This window comes from Columba livia, chromosome 7 (assembly GCF_036013475.1).
Source record: "Columba livia isolate bColLiv1 breed racing homer chromosome 7, bColLiv1.pat.W.v2, whole genome shotgun sequence".
Classification (NCBI taxonomy): Eukaryota; Metazoa; Chordata; class Aves; order Columbiformes; family Columbidae; genus Columba; species Columba livia.
The window spans coordinates 19,962,121-19,983,274 of NC_088608.1; the positions used below are offsets into that span (position 1 = coordinate 19,962,121).

The following is a 21,154-nucleotide window of genomic DNA, read 5'->3' on the forward strand; positions in this document are numbered from 1 at the left end:
GTTGAAATTAAATTCTAGCAGTTATTTCTAGAATGGTGTGAAGAACTTCTAGTTTCTAGTGAGGGAAAAAAACCCACAATTACAGGATTTCCACTCTTTGCATCAAAATTAGTTTTAATCTGATATTAACACATAATCTTTTATTAATATTCAATGTTATTTTGATTTAAGAAAGGGACCTCGCTATTTAAAGTGAGCAGTTACTTATTAGACACGAAAATTCTGTAAATGCCATATTGTCAATAGACAATAGTTTTGCATTTTTAATTTTCTGTTTTGACACTCATTAACATAATTCAATAGAAACATCACTATTTTTAAGTTAATATATTAAATGAAATCTTGGTAGTAAGCTGTTAAATATAACTCATTCATACAATGCTGACCAAAGTCGCTCTCAGTTATTTTGCTATTCCTATATTTTGGAATTCATTAATGTACCTTAAATTTCTATTACCAACTGCTGCCTCCCAGGCAGTAGATGCTACAGTACCATGAAAGGGGAAAAAAAAACCCCGAAAAGTTGCTGTCCAAGGTACTGTACATAAACATAAGTTTTCTAATTAATCTCTCAAAATATTAAAAAATTTACTATATAATAACTGTCCCTAACAAGCAGGCTAGCCTTGCTGAATTCCCCTACATGATGCTGCAGTATCAGTGTTATGCTGTTACTTTCCAGGGCCTCTTCTGCTGCATTCCAGTATAATCAGATGTTCCAGCACCTGACAATACGTATAATTTGTTTAAGGACGAACCTGTTCTATGTTTTGTCACAGACTGATTTGTCAGCAGGGTGGAAATACAAAAAAAAAATCTTTCCATTCTACATACTGCATGAAAAAAAAGCTATGCTGTAATATAAATCTAGCTAACACGTACTGTTCTGGCATTCTGCAGAGCAGTCACTAAATACAATTTTATCTGCAGTATTCACCTTGCATATTTCAGAAGCATAGAGATTCACGCATTCATGCAGTAAATAGCAAAGAGTATCCTGGATTTAACTGCTACTTCAAAAAATAACTGAAGAGTTCACTACAATTAAATACAATTGCTAAAATTTTGCTCTGTTTAGTAAAGGAAGCATATTTGTAATCTGCAAGGCTAAAACAATGCAACAGCCAGGAACTGCAGTAAACCTCTCAGAGCTAATAGCTATATCCAATAATGCTTTCCCACACCACCTTCAAGCAAATGCACTTCATTCACTGCTTAATCATTCAAATTAACAATAATCCCCATACGGTTAGAAAAGATGTTTGTTAAACAAACCCAATTTATGATTTATTTATTTGTAAAGCATCTTAAAGCTGAGATGCCTAGAAGAACTACTACTCTGTTCATTCAATCATGCTGACAGAGCTGGTTTCACCTAGCAAATTCTCTCTGCAATTCACAGCATGGCTGACAGCTATCTGCATAGAAAAATAGCACAGTAACCACTTAAATAATGCAAAAATGTTTACCCAAGGAGATGTAGCAAAGATCAGGATCCAGCTTCCAGACCCCATGAAGCATGAAGCTGAGGAAGCAATCCACCAGCTTGCTCAGGCCAGCAGTGTCTCTCCTACACTTGACCTAGACTGCCTTACATAATGAGGAATCAGTGCTGTATCCTGTGCGGAGGAGCAAGCTGAATGTCATCACTGGCAGAAGTAGGGAGAACTGGCAGCAGGCAGGCTGGTAGTTAGCATGGAGATCACGAAGTCTGCTTTCCCTGGGTGTTCTGGGAGAAAACATAAGAACAGCTCAGAAGTGCTGGTGTCATTCCTCCCCTGAAACGAATGACCGGAAGGAGTGAGGGTGTTACGAATATGAGGCAGCCAGCCAGGGCTAAAGCTGCATCTGCACCTACTGTCAAGGTAGCAGAACTCCCGCCACTCTTTATCTAGAGGACTGCACAGCTACAGTGAACAGGAGAGCAACTGCAAGGCAAAGTAAGGAAGGAGAGACACAGACAGCTGCTGCATACGTTTCTCTATATGTTACTCATTGTGGTAAGTAGAAGAAAAGCAACGGTATAAAACAAAATACCAGGATTAACTTCCAAAGGGAAGTGCTATTCCCTTAAGTAAATCTTACTGCATGCAACTAAATTTCTAGAAAAATAACCATTTGTTACCTGTTTTACCTGGTTTTACAGAGATTAAAGTGCTTGTATTACAGTAATTTTGATATTTTCAAGAAAATGCTGGGTAAGATGCATTCCTGGTTGTGAAGATGTTTACAGGCATTTCTTGTATTTCTTTGGTATTTTTTGGAGAGAAGCTCTGGAATATTTCTCAGTTTATTATTGTTTTGGTTATATTAACACTTCCTTTGTGGAGGGCACTAGAGAAGAAACAAGTATCCAGGGTTAGCCAGCAGCTAGAAACCTACACAGCCTTGTTGTTTACAAAAACCAGCTTTACATTAATTTAAATCACTGCATATAACTTGTATTCCATATTTTATTTGAATACTTGAATAGCAAGTAAAGAGCCTTACTGATAATGCACATATAAAGTATGCTTGAATTAGTATTTTGAGTGATATAGTTTCTCCTTAGAAAAGAAAGCCAAGGTTTCACTAAGATAGGGCATCTTAAGTTTTCTAGTTATATGAGAGACAGTTTGATTAGGCATGATCAAGAGTAATGCAACTGGACACAAATACTTAATGTCAGAGATCAGCATCATTTGATAATGAATACAGAAAAGGAGAGATAAAGAAAATATAATTTAGTCATATTTAATGCTCCATTTTATGAAAGTACTTCTATATTTGATGTCCCTTCTTGTTTAAATTACATGGGTTTGGGTGAGTGAGTGAAATAATGGACATAATTTTCCATACAGCTCTGAAACTTGCCAAGTTAAAATCCTGGGCTGCATTAAAGAGGAAAGAACTCAGCAATAGGATTGCCGCAACACCAAAAGACAGGTCACTAAACTCACTGAAAGTTTTAGTATCAATGTAGGACATTGGCTGGGTTCTATAGAAGTCAGCTTAGGTACAGAGACTATTACACTTAGTCACGCCTTTAGCAGAATAAAGTTGATTTGAGCTCTGATCTCAAATGGGAAAATCAAGGTGAAGGTGAAAGGAGCATACGTAATCCAGTTTTCATTTACAAAATCTACTGAAATTATTATTTCTCTTTTATCAGTAAGCGTAAAATGACCTTTCTAACAAATTTGATCAGGTTAAAAAAATATACTTGAGATTTTTTAAATGTTTTCCTAGTTGGATATACTAGCTGTGAGTCTAAAGTATAATGTGGAGACAAAAAATAATGCAAGGGAAATATCATTTGAGAATGATTTTTAAACAATTATTGCTGGTTTTGAAGTCAGTAACATTCAATCAGTGCAATTTATTTGTACCACATCAGCAAATAATATTAAACATAACTGCATTTATTCTTTCACTTATTGGTGTTGACTGTTAATGAGGAGTCCCTAATAAAACTTGATATAATTTATACGTACCAGCCTCTACTTTCGGTGTTTCAAGTGTTAAATAAGAGTATTTTCTTACATGAAAACTATTTACATGCTGGACCCTGGTTAATCAAGAGCTGAAAATACGACCACCGGCTATGAGAGCAAACAATGACAGTTTAATTAGGGTGCTAAAAGTTGGTGATTCTGTTGATCACAGCACTCAAAAGCATCAAAGCAGCCAAACTATTCATCTAAAGCCAGCTCAGATGCCCCCACAGCCACAGCCTCGCCACAGTTAATACAATACCAGGATAATCTGCCTACAGATAACCAATGTTGACTGCATCAGGTAGAAAAATGAAGTTTGTAGGTAAGCTATAGGTAAACCAACCCAACACACAGAAATTGAGTAGAAAATGCTGCCTAAATGAATAGAATAGCAAACTTGACTGTCAGCATTGCAAAGGCAAGACACTGTTTGATGTAACAGTTCAGGCTAACTTGTCTAAATTTGATACAGCTGATTCCATCTTTGGGCAAAATTATGAACTAGATATTCCTTCAAAGCTTTTCCAGTCTTCTTTTCTATGATATTGCCTATAAATCGTATGTTCGATCACAGAACAATGACTGCCTCATTATACTCTTTTGTCACGAGGATAAGTAAATACAAAGCAATCATTTGTAAACATTAAGTTATTGTCATTCAGAATATGCCTGCAAGCCACGGTTTCTGTCTGGGGTGTAAAAAATGTTCACTTTTCTTGGGAATTAGCCAACTTATACTCTTCCATCGAGACACAAAACTTTTTGGTTTACAATAATTCTTATAACCATTTTTGCTCTAGATGAACTCAGTTTGATCTGCTGGCAAATCAAGGCTATCCTAACACAAATTGATAAAGAAACTGCCAACATGTAGGATGCTTAGTGAAAGACGGTTTCTGAGCTAGCTGCACTGATAATGCGAGTAGTAGAGTCTAATGCTTGACAGTGGTAAGAAAAGAAGTCAAGTTTCTAGGGTTCTCCATTACCAAATTAATTATTCTGATGCCCCAGCAGTTAAAATATTTCTGTCAAACTAAATAAACACAGTTTTTAAATAAATGTATTATTTTGCAAATGACTGTACAATGAAGCTGCTCATTAGAAAAGAAGAATGGGCTAGAATACCCCTCATGTAAGGACAGAGATGAAAACATGAATGTTTGAGAGTTTAATATCAGGAGTACAAAACAATCTAGACTCTTGCTGTACTTGTCTTATAAAGATAATGCTAGTGACGTTTCACAGAAGACTGTAAGTCTAAGAAACAAGTTGTGGATTTTTTCTTTTATGAAAAATTTGGTGGTAGAAATTAAGAATGTTTATCACCAAATTTTCCTTACTGGCTGAGTTTGACGTCCACAAGGTTCTTTCTATTCCATGCTCAAACGAAGGCTGCAGTATCTCATAGACATTACTCCTGCCAAGAATCTTGAGGAGGATCTTTTTTAGACACCTTGCTCTTAAGGTGCCTTGCACATAAATAAATCATTACTTGAGGTTTGCTCATACTAAGATAGACTCCATTTGGGATTTTATGAAACATTAAAATGCTCCAGTATCACTGACAAGAGAGACGTCTACAACATCTTTAGGTGCAGGTTTTTGTTTTTTTTCATCCTCTCTGACCTTGCTTTCTGGTCTTGAAATAATTTCTCCCTTGTGTTCCTGAACAACTTTCACAAGCGATTCATGCTGAAATGTGTAAACAGTGGCTCAAAGTCGCATTTAGACCTGATATCATGGGGCAAGGGGTTTCCACATACAAGTCCTTTACACAACTCTCTCTGAAGACTTTGGCCATTTCTATTTGGCCATGTGCTACTTCTGTTAGCAAAACCAATAAAAGCATAGCTCATATCTCCTTTTTGAAAAAGGCAGCGTCAGCTTTTGATTTTGAGTATTATCTGACAACTCAAGACCTGAATTTACTCTACACGTATTTTTTTACTGTTTGACCCAGTCACATCACCACACATTGGAGGGCTAGAGAAAGAGGAAGATTTTTCTCCTTTAGTTGACTAGACTTCCTGGAGTGTCTGACTGACACCAATATTCAAACAGGCTAAAGTACAACTCTAAATATTCATTTATTCTTAGATAATACCTTACCAATCTTGCAACTGCATTCAAGAGCACTCTAGAAAGTAGTGATATTTCCAAATGTATTAAATTCTATGTTTCATATGTAACATGTGTCAATGTTTTCAACTTTCCTTTCCTTAGTATTCTACACATTTACAAGAAGGTCCCTGATTTTCCTCCAAATGCTCAAGTATTTCAGCAGTGATAAGCGAACACTGAATTCCCAAGTTCAGTGCAGTCTCCTTAGACAGGCATCACTAATTTTGGAATTTCGTGAACGCATGCAGTGTCTGAATATTTAACATTATACATTATCCTAGAAAATAACTGAAAAATTATAACCCAAATAAGTGTAAAAACTTTCTACAATTAAAATATGAACACTGAGTAGGTCAAGGTTACAGCAATCTTAATATTCATGGACTATTCTTTGACTTCTCTTTGATATCTTTTCCTCTGCAATAAAACTAGCTATGGTAGCCTTTTTAATTCCTTTCCCAGATTTTTTGTAAGATTTATAGGTCTGCCTATTATACCTCTGAGAGTGCCTATAAACTGATTTCCCAAAGCCACTATTTTTGTACTTATCTCCTAAAAAAGCCCATCTGCTTTTTGCATATTAATGCTAAAAGAGAATAGCAAAAATAGGAGAGAAGAAGAAGTGAAAATTGAAAAGCAATTAATTAAGCATTCAATAAATATTCCTATTTATTTTGGGTAATGAATGATCTTTATCAACTGAAAATAATCAGTACTGGCCAGCTTTTTTGTTGAATTTTCTTCTGTTGATTATTCCAGGATGTTGAAATTAGATTATCAATTTTTTTAGTAGCTCCCTAAACTAGTTCTTACAAGCTGAAGAGCAAAGAACAATACACACAGGTCTGGAGACTACGTTGCTTAAATTGTAAGTCGTCCATGAAAACTCCTCCAGAAATTGCAGTACCTTGAACTCCAAGCCATGAGATATTGATGCCTAAAAACAATGTCAGGCAGAGCAGATGTATGGTTCAGCATAACAAATGTACCATTAGCACTAAAAGCATAAGAGCATAAGGCACCTTTCTTTTCCCCTCTCCCCGCCCCCCCCCCAAACCCTCCTAAACAGCGCGTGGCAAGCATCATTTGTGATATTGATTCCACACAGAGAACTGTATAATGCAACATTCTGAAAGACCTACTGCAATGAACAAATTCACAGACTGATCATGCCCTCTAACAACATGTGAAGATGCAATCAGTACTGACTTTGAGCTAAAAGGTGTACATTCATCACTTCAATTTCATTCTGAATCCAAGTAGCTTGTTTTTGTCTTCCTTCAGTTGACATGGGACCTGGACCTGTCAAACAAATTACATTTAATCCTCATTAGGTTTTAATTTCTTTTCAATTCCTTGAAATGTCTATACTTCTGAAAAAAAAAAAAAAAAAGTCAGATTTAGTTCTTAATAGAAAAGTGATATTGCTTGTATTTGGTTTTGCCAGAAATTTCAGAAATAGGTTTAATAACTGCAGGGTAACAAAGGTGTGGCTGAGCTGTTAAATGCTTTCAAAAGATCTATTTGACTCCCATCAAAGAAAATGTTCCAGCTCCTGCTAACTGTTCCTCTTGTTTCCATCATTTGGATGCTTCCAGGAAATAACACAGATTCTCTCTGGTCTCTTGCTTTCCTTCCCAAGAGGTTCCTAGTCACTTGGGCATAGCTTAAAATACAAGAGCTCACACTTGCCTAAAAAAGAAGCCTGTGTCTCTGGCAAGTTTTCAGGTCTCTAGCATCTGCAGCTCTTTTCCATAGAGGACTTACTAAGCAGTAATCAAAGCTTTTCAGACTATGTATTCCACATTCAGACTTTGGACTTGCACACTACAAGCACTCAAAACCAAGAGACAGCATAGCCTTCACAATCTCCAGAGATTTAAATGCAGCTGATGCACAGGTCTAGGTCAGAGCATGCCTCTGTCTTCAGTTCTCCTCCACCAACCCAAAGATAAAGACTAGTAAGAACGAGACAAATCTTTTAGTTCAATACTTTTTACCTAAATGCGGAACTTGCATTCAGTGCTGAGAGACACAGTGTTCCAGCACACCAGATCTTCTAAATTTTCTTTGTAAGTTGAGGGTAGACCCTTGCAGAGCAGGAGGGTTCAGAGTGCTGCCAGTTATATTCTGCAGCTCCCAGGTTCTGAGGTTCTCCAGTCCAGTCCTTGGCTGACTGATACGCAGTGTATTATTTATTTATATAGCAAGATGCATACTTGCCAACATTATTCACATTCTTAGGTTTGCATACACATTTCACTTACAGTTTAAGTGATCCCATGTCTAATGTTGAGCGTAGAAGCATGACATATAAGCCTTAAAAAATATTTGAGCACTATCTCATCTAAACAACATTCAGGAACTCCTAGAATGCCACCTTCTTCAAACATTCCTTTTACCTGTCAGAATAAGTTTTTATTTGGCCACTATTAACTGATCTTTCCTTTAAATAAACTCTCTACTAAAAACAATTAACAAGACAAAAGAGAGATAAAACTGTGTTATTTTTGAAAACATACTTTTTTTTTTTTTGCTTATCATGCTCATCTTTTTGACGCAGCAAAAAGATGTGAGCAAGCAAACTGAATGTCCTTGTAAGCCACCATGGCTTGCTGTCAGGCAGAGTAAAAAAAAAAGTAACTGTAAACTGACCAAAGCAGTGATAAAATGCCTTATCTTTTAAAGATATTAGCCCTTCATGTTGATATCTTTTGTTATGATTTCACCGTGCAAAGCAGTGAGATCTCACAAAAATCTGTTGCAGAAGTTCTCCTTTCCTTAATCACTCTTAGTGAGTCATTCTTCAAGATTCAGCTATAGCCATACTCAAATCACTAAGTTGTTAGAGATCAATTAGGGAAAATACTTTTTCCTATTTTTTCAGGTCACCTCAGATGAATTCAGCAAATTCTATTCTTTATGGCACTTTAATGAAGCAAAATTCTTTACTTCAGCAAATTTACATCAACAGTTTTTCATTTTTACTGAAAGCTGTGACGTGACCTTGAGAAAGACCCATCTTCATTTTTCAGTCCCGTACAGTGCAGTATTGGGATGCCTATCACAGTTGTGTCGGAGAACACGTTCCTCCCACAACCAATATCTCAATTTATGTCAACTTTGAATCACTGCTTTGCAAAATGCAGGTTGCTGTCTCCTTGTGTCCAACAGTGGACCTGCAAAGGTCAAGCAATACAAATCAATCCATTTTCCTGTCTAAGGACAACTGGCTGAAGCCAGCTGACAGCTCCAGGTCTAAATAGAGTCATCTGGGAAAGAGACTGAGCTCTCTTTCACAGGAGATGTGAAGATTCCTATGGTACTCAAATAGAAACATTAATAGGACTTTCTGTCTATAACCACAGCTCTGTGGTCTCAAACCTTCCTTTGGGATTTCTATTTTGATTCACCAGCTTCCTGGAAACAGTGGGTTTTCCACAGAACTTTCCATACCCCTTCCTGCACGACTAAGAGAACAGGATCAAGTAATTTTTCAATCATCCATTTTTAACATAGGACTTCTGTGAGGACACTAACTATATAACTGCTGCTCCCCTAATGCTAAGCGTAAGCAGGGTTCCTCTGATATTGGTTGTGGGGCTATATCAATATTTTCCTTCTACACGCTCTGCCCCAACTTTTGTTACTCCGAGTCTGCTAGAGTAGCAATGTCAGCCTAGAATTGAAACAGTATGGTACAACCTGCCTTTGTCTAGAGCTAGTCTTAAACATTTTCAATAGCAATACAGAAAAGAATACTAATCCCTGATGACTTTACTCAGTTGCAGCCCCTTTCAGGAAGGGAAGTGATTTTAAGCAAAAAAAGCTGAAAAATATAAGCAGTATTGTTTCATAGTATTAATAGTTCGGACCTCATGGGCTAGAATGCTTAGTCCGAGCTTCACTCCAGTAGATGTAGCCCAGTTACTCCTCTGATGAAACCAAAATTTATTTATTTTGGTTGAAATATGGCAGAGATTAAATAATTGGGTGACAAAGGGCACAGAATGAAGAGAAATGCTGCAAATGACACTAGAGAGAAGTTGTTGCTCGGTGAAATGTATCAAGATGCTCTGTGGTGTGGAAGAGAGGAAGGGAAAAGCCTTTTAAAACCTTTTTCTGCTGATCTGAACTGTAGGCCAAGCCCAACAACCACTTTAAAGTCAAGTTCATGAGGAAGGTACAGCTGGTTCATTCCCAGTTGTCTTTCAGACTACAGGTATATTCCAGAAACTATCTACTCCCTAGTGGCTAATTTATATTGTCTCAAAGCAATTCAGAGTGGAAAAAAAAAAAAAAATAAAAAGAATACAGTTGACTAATTTATGCATCAGGGAGAAGTTCTTTCATGACTTCTAAAGGACATAATTTGATTATAATAATCTTAAAGCAGAACTGTCCTTACTATTCGTAAGAAAATACTGTTTTAAGGTGAAGGGAAAAGAGGAATTGCTAAGTTAACAAATTCCAAGATGGAAGTAAACAGTTTCAATCCAATTTTTTCTGAATCTGAATTAAAGGCCCAGGCTAGTTCTATGTCCACCGCCTTTTGTATTAGCTGTTCAAACACTTATTTCCAATAAACTGTATTTTACAAGGTGAACTTCTCTACTATCAACTGCTAGTTGTTAGATAATATTATTCCATTGCCAGACATGCTGGGAAGTCCCAGTAGTATCTTCTCCAACAGTCAAAAGAGCTTCTTTATTTTTCTCTTCAGCAAGTTCATAAGCTGAGTTCTTCAAGCCTGGTTTAAATCTCATTGCCAGTCCTTAAAATCTCTCCCACAAACTGTTAGTATAATGTCAAAACCTTTATTGAACTAAAGGCAGAATACCCCAAAGAAACCTGATCAGTGCAACACATTGCAACTCACAGCACGCTCATGTCCCTCCTACTCACAGCTCCCCATTCCAGTCATCACAGCATCACATAGACCTTATTTCCCATACCACTGACTTTGAGCTTGTTTGGGCTTTTAAATTTTTAACTTTTGTTTTAATTGAAAATGAACTTTCTTATCCTGTAGTATGATGTCCCGATTGTTGTACCTTGTATTTGACTATCTTCAAACATAGTGTTTTCAACTCAATTTTTTAAGACTACCCAGCCTGCTCTGAAATAGCAACCTTGTTAACGTTCTTCTTTTTTCACGTCATCTGCAAACTTTACTACCAAAAACCTTTCAGTATTGTCTGCATAAATGACAAAAATTCTGATTACACCAAATAACTAACTTATTCATAGAAGGTCCTTCCTAGAAATAATACCACTCCGTTACATCTCCCCATTAGTAATATTTTTTAAATCTATCAGCACAGGTTGTAGCCCACCTAATGTATTCGCTATTACTTCTAAATCAAGTAAGCATTTAATGAATACATGATATTTAGTGCCTTAGAAAAAAAAAAATCCCTACTATGTTTCTGCATTTGCGTTTTTAAATATATCTATGATCTTGTCAAAAAAAAGGGAATAATTGGACAAGATTTATCTTTGTGCTGATTTCCATAATTACCACGTTAGCCTCTAATTTCTTTGTTGCTCAAGTCCAAAATTTTCACGATTTTACTTGAAACTGACATCCATGTAACTAATCAATAGTTCTTCAAAATGTCATTTCTAGTGTTATAAATTTGGAGTAAGATTGGCATTCATCCAGTGTTCTGAATGTCACATTTTCTGAGGCTTGCTGTTAGCTGTGCTAACAATAAGGAATATTACTGTTCATCAAGCCTTCACTGATTAATCTCATTTATTGTAACTTTTAATACACAGTAATAAAATGTATTCTATGTCTGATATGTCAAGAGACAGCATTGAAAATACCAAAGATAAAATTACGTATTGTTTCTCTCCTTTTATTCTCATTAATGCTAAAGATCTGATGCTCATATGCCTTTCTTCTGCTGTTCCAGTAAAATGCAATTTACCCTCTGCAGTCACAAGGGCTACTGTTAGTGCTGTGAATACTGAGTGTCTATTCACATGTTTACCTTTGGACCATACTGAAAATTCTCACAAAATACTCTGAGGCTCTCAAACATACAGCTTTATAGAGACAAACTTTGGGGGGTCATACCACTGCCTGTGCTCACTGCATGCCAACACATTAAGAATGCTATAACTGCCTGAAGTGAAATATGCCAGTTTCTTAACATGACAATAGTAGGAAAGCATTTTCTGTATTTTTAGCAATCTTTTAACTGAGATTCGAAATGGAAAATACGAAGCAGCAGCAGGCCTGCACAAGTCATAACATGGCTAAGACGTGACTTTGAAAACTTGGAGTTAAATGATTCTCTACTCTTCAAGTTGTATTTGTGTTGCTATTTTGTTAATGTTTCAAATTTTAAAAATTTTCATTACACTAATTTTTTGAACAGAAGAGTTTTTTTTCTGATCTGTCTAACTTTGGGAACAAATATGCAAAGGTATTGTTCTGGATCTATTACAAATGCTTGAAAACTAAATGTTTCGAACATTGCCACCATAGCAGTAGACAGTGAAGTTTGTCAACGCAGTTGAATTGTAATTGAGGCGGGTTTTGGTAAACACAAGTAGCTGCAGAAGAGCAGCAAGTCTGTTTTGTTTTGCTTTTTTTTTAATTTCCCGAAGTCTAACACACAGCCAGGGGGTGCCACAAAAATGCCCCAAACCATGTTGTAAAACTACTCACAACAGTATAAAAGGTGGTTGTCTTTCTTATTTGGCATCACACTACAGAGCACAGTTCCTCTAACAACTTAAGATGCACCAGTAATGTTTACCTTGATTCAAATGCCTATCTGCCTTGCTTTGCATACTTTATATCCAACAGGAGCCTGAAGTCTTAGAATCACCATTTTCTTTGGCTAGGAATAGCCACTAGAATACATTAAGGAACATTTTCAAGGTTCCCCCAGCATGCTCCCAGAAGTATCTTCCTCCTATTCCCAAATATCTTTGCAGTCTATCTCCTAGAAATATGTAACTATTAGAGAAAGGGGATTCACACAACCTCTGGATGAACAGTGAATAATAGACAACTTGATGCAGGTTTTTGTGGCACTAAGAATTCATTGTTTCTACAGATTGGGATTTCTTGCCTGCAGAGACAAGAAGCTCTGCATAGCTATTGTGTGCCAGGAGCTATTGATCTTAATTTTTTATTGAACAGAACCAGGAGGGAGTTCAAATAATTATAGACATAAAATGTGATAATCTCCCAAAGGATCTTAAGCTTGTAATAATAACAAGAAAAATAATTACCAAAGACAGTTTAGATAATTTTCAACCAAAATCTTGCAATCAAAGTGCAGAACAAGTTATTAAATTTGTGAAAGAAAAAAAAAATATTTAAAGAGATAATAAAACCTTGAGTCTAAAACATTATCTGGCCTATTGGAACATGAGTGGGGAAAAATTATATTCCCCAAATAAATCAGTTAAAAAACCACCCAGAATAAATAGCATATATAATATGGTAGGAAATATTAACATTTAAACTGTTGTTGTATTATTTTTGGTAAATTAAAATTATTGAGTTCGTTATTAAAATAGACAGTTACATAAGACTATGTATGACTTTTTCTGTATGGGTATAGCTGAGTTTCCATTTGTGTTCCAAAGGTTTTGCTACTGAAGTGCTAACTGCTTCTTGAGGTATTCCCACTGTGCACCTGTATGAAGCTGCCTAGTGATACTGCTGTATTCAGCTTTCTGCACTGCACTTGCAGGCTGAAGTCTGAAGCCATTACAAGCACGGCTTTTATATTATTATTATTTTCTACAATTTGGCAGAAAAACCCTATGATTTTCAGTAATGAAAGTGAATGAAATATGCTTGCTTATATTAACAATTCTTTTAACCAGTACAGCTGGGTACCTACTATGTTTGGGAGCAGACATTCCAAATTGAACAATTATTCCTTTTTTTCAAGGCATTATCAAATAATAAGCTTTTGCTCTTTTTTTTTTTTGCCTTTTTTTTTTTTTCTCATGTGACAGGTACATCTAGATAGGCATTTCTCTGTCGCTCTGTGCTTACACGTTTGGGATTATAAAGCCTGATTTCCCTGCAGATGCTGTAGTACAGGAACACAGGAGCTGAGGAATCATTTCTACGACCTTACTTCTTAGTGTTTCCTTGCCTGTACCCAAATGATTTGGAGATACAACCTGTCTAAGCCATACCCAGATAACACAGCATAGGAGATACACTGGGAGTTGGAACTCTCTTGATCATGAGAAATAAGAACTGATCAGAAACACAGAAATTTTGTGCAGCTGCAATAAAGGCCCATGCATGTGCTTCTGTATAGGAGTGTCTACAGCAGAGCATATATGTGCAAGCTGTTTTATTTAGCATAATAACCTCTTCATCTTTCAAATGTGCCTGGTATCTATATTTCTATTTTAAAGAAGACTGAAACATTACATATTCCAGCAATTTCAGAATCAAAGCAGTTTCAGATCTTAGCTATTAGTATTCAAAATCTCAGTCAGCAAATATAAAGTAATTAGGTTGATGGACGATCATGCCCAAATGTGTTTTCTCCAACCATTTCGATATATAAGTATTAGTGGAATTTAAAAACATTTTCCTGTGTTGGAATAAAGCCTAAGCCTAATTCTACAAGTTGCCACATTTTAAAGAATGCAAAATTCTTTTTTTCCCAGTACTCTGTAGGTGTTGATTGGCTTTCAGTGCTCTGTCTAAATGGTTACAACTAAAGTAAGACTCATTTCCCTCACTTTCCATTTACGGTGGTCAGACGGTATCCAGAATGGTTACTTTTAAAACTGATGACACAGTCATGAGCTTCAAGCACGGAGAACACATTCAATTATCTGTGTTTCTGCATTACATTGAAGTTGCCTTTAGCATTCAGTATCTAAGCTAGTTTTGCTTAAATTTGCTGATAAGTGTCTGAAATATCGACCCTAGATCTGTCATTTGCTTCTCTGGCCTATTCTAATGCACTTTCTGAATTTATTTTTTTTTCTCTCATCAGTTGATCACCTCCCGTTAGCCACATTTGGTAAGGAGCTATACTTGGATCAGCTGGGTATTCCTCCTGGCCTAGTCTTTAAAACACATTAATTTGGACCACAGTGCAAAGTATACAATTACATTTGCAATACTTTTAGATCATTTAGATTATGGATATTTAGACTTGAATACCTCTCTGTAAGAGGGTCTGAATGTTACAGAAAGGGCTGTAATGTCAGTGAAGATTATCTTGTATCCTGAACTGAAAAGTGAAATCATAGTGAGCTGAATGGCTGTGTCTTATATTTTTCTGAATTGTGCTTACCCAATTCCAGCTGCTACTGGCATCGGTAGGTCTTCCATTTGGGAATTCTATGACTGGATGATGACTAGGCAGCTCTGACTTAACAGAAGGAATAAGGTACCAACAGGAAAAAGATTTAGAACAGGGTTCATGGAGTATCTGTTTGGCTAAAACTTATCTTGAGCTGCCCTAAGTTCCTATACACTGAACAGGAGGAAGCTGAGCAGCTCCAAACACCTACCATCCCTCTTAGAAGACAATCCCCCTTTTCTGCAACCAGCGCTCTCACAATCCTGAAAAGCTCCAGGCACTGGCTCACCAGGTTCATGTTGGTGAGACCTGTAGGCAGCCAAACCAGTGGTCTCTGACTCATTTGCTCTGACCTGGTGTGTCAACTGCCCTCCCGTTAGTAGACCCCAGACCACATCCAATGCTCCCCTATTTTTCTTTTCTCATTATAATCTGCTGCCCAATTAAAACAACAGATTCATAGACCAGCTTACTACAAGTAAAACATACAGTATTCAGAAACTATTGCAGAGATGCTTTGTGTTTATCATTATTTGATCACGTTTTTTTTTCTTTAATCTCCTTTCAGAATAATATTTCTCTCTTACTCTACATGCTTCAGGCCACCCACTTCCTCTCACCTGTTTTTCCCTTCCATTTTATACTTTCTTTTTAGTTACAAAGTTCCCCCTCAGCCACCCACATGTTAATGTTTAGCACTTTGTTACTAGTTATGAAGCTTTCCAAAAACGGGCAACTATGCTTGGGATTCTGGAATGAATAGGACAGAACCAGTATAACATAAAAAAATAATCTGTGTTGTACTAATTCTTAAGTGAGAGTAAAACACTTACAAATAAAATAATATGCATTGTATTTATAATATGCAGGGTACTGTCTGTATTTTGTTTCTTCAAGAGAATGCTACCTTTTTTAACCTATTGATTCCATTTCCCCCGCCCAGCCAAATCAGAAAACTCTCTGCCTAATGAAGAAGGGAACACAGACTAGTCAGAGGCTTTCCCAAGTAATATTATGCCTTTCCTGCTATTCAGTATGCATCAGCTCTGGCTTGCCTGGCCATCCAGACATTTGTTCTTTCTCCTCCTGAGGAGATTAACATGAAATTTGATAGCTTTCGAATATGGTTTGAAACCTCAAATAAGAAATAAGAGCAGTTGGGACCAATTGTTCAGAACAGTGAAATCTGTCACGCTGCATATAACCAAGTACGGTCTGACAGTTCTTTCACTCTGAACCGGGTAATGTGAAAGTCAGTAAAGAAATGTTATGTAACCTGCCTTGAAGCCCATATTATCTGAGTTTGAGAGGATTCGAACACAACACAAAGAAAACTGTATTTGTTGTATAGGAGAGAAAAAAAAAGAAAAAAAAAGAAAAAAAAAAAAAAGAGTTGGTTCTGCTTATCTTCTAAAGTAAGCTCCTCCGGGCAGGGACTGTATCTTTGTACTTTTTACAATATCGAGTGTGCTGTAAGCACTTAACAATTAATAATGAATAGTAAGTAAATGCAAAGCTTGTGAGAGGTGCCAGCCTGATGTCTCTGGAGAATTCTCCTGTCTGTACAGAGAACAGGCAGAGCAGCAATGCAGGCTTGTTTACACTGCCCCCCAACTCACTAGTGCATTTCACACAGGCTGCTGTCAATCGTAATTGCTCACCACCACTAAAATCCTAGAGAGATTTAGACTACTGGCTTAATATTCTAAAGCTAGAAGTATGGGTTATAACTTATTGTCAATCACTGAAATTAAGTAGCATCCTTTATTTTTAACTGGAGTAACACTACTGCAGTAATTGAGAGTTTTGTTAGGTGCATTAAAAAATATTGCAAGTAGGATTAGAGGAACAGCTATTTGCCAGATGTCTGTTTATGTGCCATAGTAAGTGAGTTAAAAGTAACTTGTTTGCTTTTTAGCCCTGTAATTTTTATTTTAGTTAGCATGTCTCGTCATTTTCTGAAATGCTGAGGAACACAGCCATAGTACAACTGGTGGTAGGTAAATTCTTAGGTGATATCTAATCAACCTCTTTGAATTTCCCTCTAAAATACTGGTATGAAATGCTTTTCAAAGAAAACTTGAACAAAGTAGAAAAATAATTAATTCAGCATTCTACTTACTAGTAATTCTTTGGATGGCAGTCAGGAGACAGGAGGACCTTCTTTATGCTGTGCAGAATTAAAAAACAAAGAAAACCCGACTATTTCACCTGAAATAGTTTCCTTGTCTACATCATTCCACAGAACAAGTAGTTTATCTTCACATCAGTTAATTAGCAAAGCAACAGCAAATCAGCTTATATCCGTTACAGCTACCAAAACACAGTCGTTCTCATTATCCAGTAACAGGAAAAAAGGGAGTAGCAAGGTAGCACTCTGTAAAGGTACCCGTGTGCTTTCGCATTGATTTCAGGACAAGGCTGGTGTTGAGGCAGGGTAAATAACGCCAATCTGACTGAAACAAACTCCTGCAGACCTATTCTTGCACGGCTGTGCACTCCAGGCATAATGGGTTCGGGCACAGAAGGGTACAAATGCATTTAAGTCTAACTGTGTCACCAAATGTTGAAGGCACATGGTTTGCCTAGACACTCTGGCTTTTAGGAAAAGATGTTGCACTAATTGCTACAACCCCACTCCATAGCTGGCTCTTCTAGAGAAGAAGCCCTTTTTGGTAACAAAGTCATCTTCGGCTCATAGGCCCTCTGAAGCCTGCATGCCTCCCTGCCCATTTGGCAGGTAGAAATGAACGCCCCTACAGCTGATTTGTGATGTTGTTTTTTTAATTATCAATAAAATAAGGTTCAAAGTAATATCTGTCTGCTCTGTTAACATGCTGATACCTTCACATTTGGCTCAATAATCATGTAGCAACCACAGTACTGAATGTGCTCACCCACTACACCCGCCATCAGCCTGCAGTTTTCTTGCTACCATTTTTGGATATTCCTCAAGTTACCATGCACTAGCATTTCATTTGATGGTACATATAATCAGTCCTCTGATTTTGTCCTGAAAAAAACTCAACAAAATGCAACTAATACGCATACATCTACCATTCACCTTGAAATAACAAATTCACAGGCACTATTCTCTACTCCCTTTCTACTCCCCAAAATACTGTGACAGTGAATATAAGCTTTTTTTTTTTCTTTGAATTCTGAAGTTCATTAGTTGATTAATTTACATTCCACACTTGGAACAAAACCCACAAAAGCCAAAGAGTCACTACCAATCCGTTCCTACAAACATAGTCAATAGCACGAGCAGGCTTTTTATTATTTGTTACAGTAACATAGACTCTTCCCTGAATCTGTAGAGTGAAGAAGACATAATCTTAGCCAGTTCATACCTCTGGACTTCATAGTGTTAATTTACGCTCATACGCCTCTAAGGAACCAAGAGATTATTGAATATTTCCATATTCTCTTAAAGGCATAATCAAAATCAGCGGATTTCTGAGAGCACAAACTGCAAAAGGCTGCTGTCCTAACCTCACCTGCAAAGTGCTGCAGCGCAGCAGAAATTCCCCCCTGCTCAGCAAGGCTGCTGCAGAATTAATCCAGACTCTCTCCATTTTAGCCCCCAAAATCCCAGTACATGTACAGAGCTTGGCATCCAAGTGATTTATTTTTTCCATTTTATGAGCATTCATGGAGACACAGGTGAGATCTAATTTTAAAGCCTTCAGTCTGATTTTTTTGCCATGGCCAGGAATCTTGGCAGAGACTCAAAAGATGAGAGTGGATGACTCCATTCATAGGGGAGTACTGCTTTGATTAAGTCCTTTAAAGCTAGGAAAATATAGTTTTATTCTCTTAGTAGTTTAAGAGGCATATGTAATCACTAGATAAATGTTTGAATTTGGTTAATCAATTATTTTCAGAGGTATGACTTAGATATACCAGAAACAATGGTTATTCACAGTATCACAGTATGTTTGGGATTGGAAGGGACCTCAAAAGATCATCTAGTCCAATCCCCCTGCTGGAGCAGGAACACCTAGGTGAGGTCGCACAGGAACATGTCCAGGCGGGTTTTGAATGTCTCCAGAGAAGGAGACTCCACAACCTCCCTGGGCAGCCTGTTCCAGTGCTCTGTTACCCTTACTGAGAAGAAGTTTTTTCTCAAATTTAAGTGGAACCTCTTGTGTTCCAGCTTGATCCCGTTACCCCTTGTCCTATCATTGTTTGCCACTGAGAAGAGCCTGGCTCCATCCTCATGGCACTCACCCTTTATATATTTATAAACATTAATGAGGTCCCCCCTTAGTCTCCTCTTCTCCAAACTAAAGAGACCCAGCTCCCTCAGCCTTTCTTCATAAGGGAGATGCTCCACTCCCTTAATCATCTTTGTTGCCCTACGCTGGACCCTCTCCAGCAGTTCCCTGTCCTTCTGGAACTGAGGGGCCCAGAACTGGACACAATATTCCAGATGTGGTCTCACCAGGGCGGAGTAGAGGGGCAGGAGAACCTCTCTCGATCTACTAACCACCCTTCTAATACACCCCAGGATGCCATTGGCCTTCCTGGCCACAAGGGCACAGTGCTGGCTCATGGTTATCCTGTTGTCCACCAGGACCCCCAGGTCCCTTTCCCCTACACTGCTCTCTAATATGTAATTTCCCAACCTATACTGGAACCTGGGGTTGTTCCTGCCCAGATGCAGGACTCTACACTTTCCCTTGTTAAATTTCATCAGGTTATTCCCCGCCCAACTCTCCAGCCTGTCCAGCTCTCACTGGATGGCACACAGCCTTCTGGTGTGTCAGCCACCCCTCCCAGCTTAGTTGTCATCAGCAAACTTGCTGATAGTACACTCTATTCCCTCGTCTAAATCGTTAATGAATATATTGAATAATACTGGCCCCAGCACTGACCCCTGAGGCACTCCACTAGATACTGGCCTCCAACTAGACTCCGCACCATTGACTACCACTCTCTGGCTTCTCTCCTTAAGCCAGTTTGCAACCCACCTCACTACTCTATTGGCTAGACCACACCTCCTCAACTTAGCTGTGAGGGTGCTGTGGGAGACTGTGTCAAAGGCTTTACTGAAGTCAAGGTAGACCACATCCACCGCTTTGCCATCATCCATTCAAAGAAGTGAATTGACGCATGTTCTTTCTCAAAAGGTTTATTGCTGGTAAAAGCTGAATTTCTTAAATTTAATGATTGATAAGGAATTTGTGAGATAACTCTATCAGGTTGACTTAAAAAAATCACCACCTGGGAATCCTTGCATTCAGCTTAGGTACAATCTGCTTTCTGATGGTGTGACTTGGGTTGGTGAACGGAGGTGGCCAAAGTGACAAAAAGCCATTAGAGGTAGGGTGGCAATACGCTAAAAACATCTCATGGGACATTATGTCTTCATATTACTATCTGTCCTGTCAAACATTAAAAAAGAATTAAAAAAAAGAAAAAATCCCTGATTTTGACTCTAAATACCTTAAGAACAATTAGTGTAGAAATTTTTTTTGAAAATCAACTGCATAGTAAAAAAACATCAACTCAGCCTATTTTTAATAAAAAAGTCATGGAAATAGTTCGCTTCATAAAAAGATCTCTGGAATTCTTTAATTGAATAAAACTCAAAATCTCTTCTGATCCCTGGAAAACACGGCTATGGCAAAGAGAGTTATGCATGACGCACTTCCAAGTTATGCAAATCCTAAAGAGGAAATCACACTAATCCCCAGATTCAATGCATTCTTCACTAATAACTTCTTACGCATGCTCAAAATCCAGAAATAAACCCAACCTAACACTTTTTTTTTTTTTAAAGAAGTCTAATATTCACAGATCATCATGGAATAAATAATACAAGAAGACACAAACAAAATATGAAAGTCAACTTGAAAGTGAAGGTAAATTCACTGAATGGATGATATCTTACCCCTGGCCCTGGATTTATACAACTGCCACATGCCAAAGGTATCACATTGCTTATCTGTGGTAGCTGCTCTCAGACATTTTGTAGCTGAGTCACGATGATGAGTTCTGCTCCCACCTCACTAGGTCACTGCCTCTGCTTCAAGCCACCCACCCTGCTGCCATCTCACCATCCCTGCCAAGGTACCTTTTCATGTCAGACAAAAATACAGTTGTACGTACTACAACTGAGTAACAGATGAAGTTCCTCTGCTTGGAACTGGAGCAAAGCCCTCTTCTTTTAAAATGGAAGTAGCCTGTGTTGGCTTTCTCTATAACCCTCTAAGTATTCACTCTCAGAAACCAGTGTTT

General features: G+C 37.6%; 1 protein-coding gene and 1 long non-coding RNA gene across 12 annotated transcripts in view; one reads left to right on the top strand and one right to left on the bottom strand.

Moving 5' to 3' along the window:
• LOC102093056 (sodium channel protein type 1 subunit alpha) overlaps positions 1–1,724 on the bottom strand; it is a 95,543-nt gene extending 93,819 nt beyond the window's left edge. For 3 of the 7 annotated variants that reach the window (XM_065069666.1, XM_065069671.1, XM_065069664.1), the window contains exon 1: positions 1,470–1,715. The gene's annotated coding sequence lies outside the window, so the exon portion shown is untranslated. Of the gene's footprint in view, positions 1–1,469 lie in introns of all 7 variants that reach the window. The other 4 variants (XM_065069673.1, XM_065069672.1, XM_065069668.1 and 1 more) reach the window with 3 other exon arrangements.
• Positions 1,725–1,861: 137 nt separating this feature from the next.
• Positions 1,862–21,154, top strand: part of LOC110360746 (uncharacterized) — a 138,224-nt gene continuing 118,931 nt past the window's right edge. For 3 of the 5 annotated variants that reach the window (XR_010473841.1, XR_010473840.1, XR_010473839.1), the window contains exon 1: positions 1,869–2,000. This is a non-coding gene — a long non-coding RNA (uncharacterized LOC110360746). Of the gene's footprint in view, positions 2,001–21,154 lie in introns of all 5 variants that reach the window. The other 2 variants (XR_010473843.1, XR_010473842.1) reach the window with 2 other exon arrangements.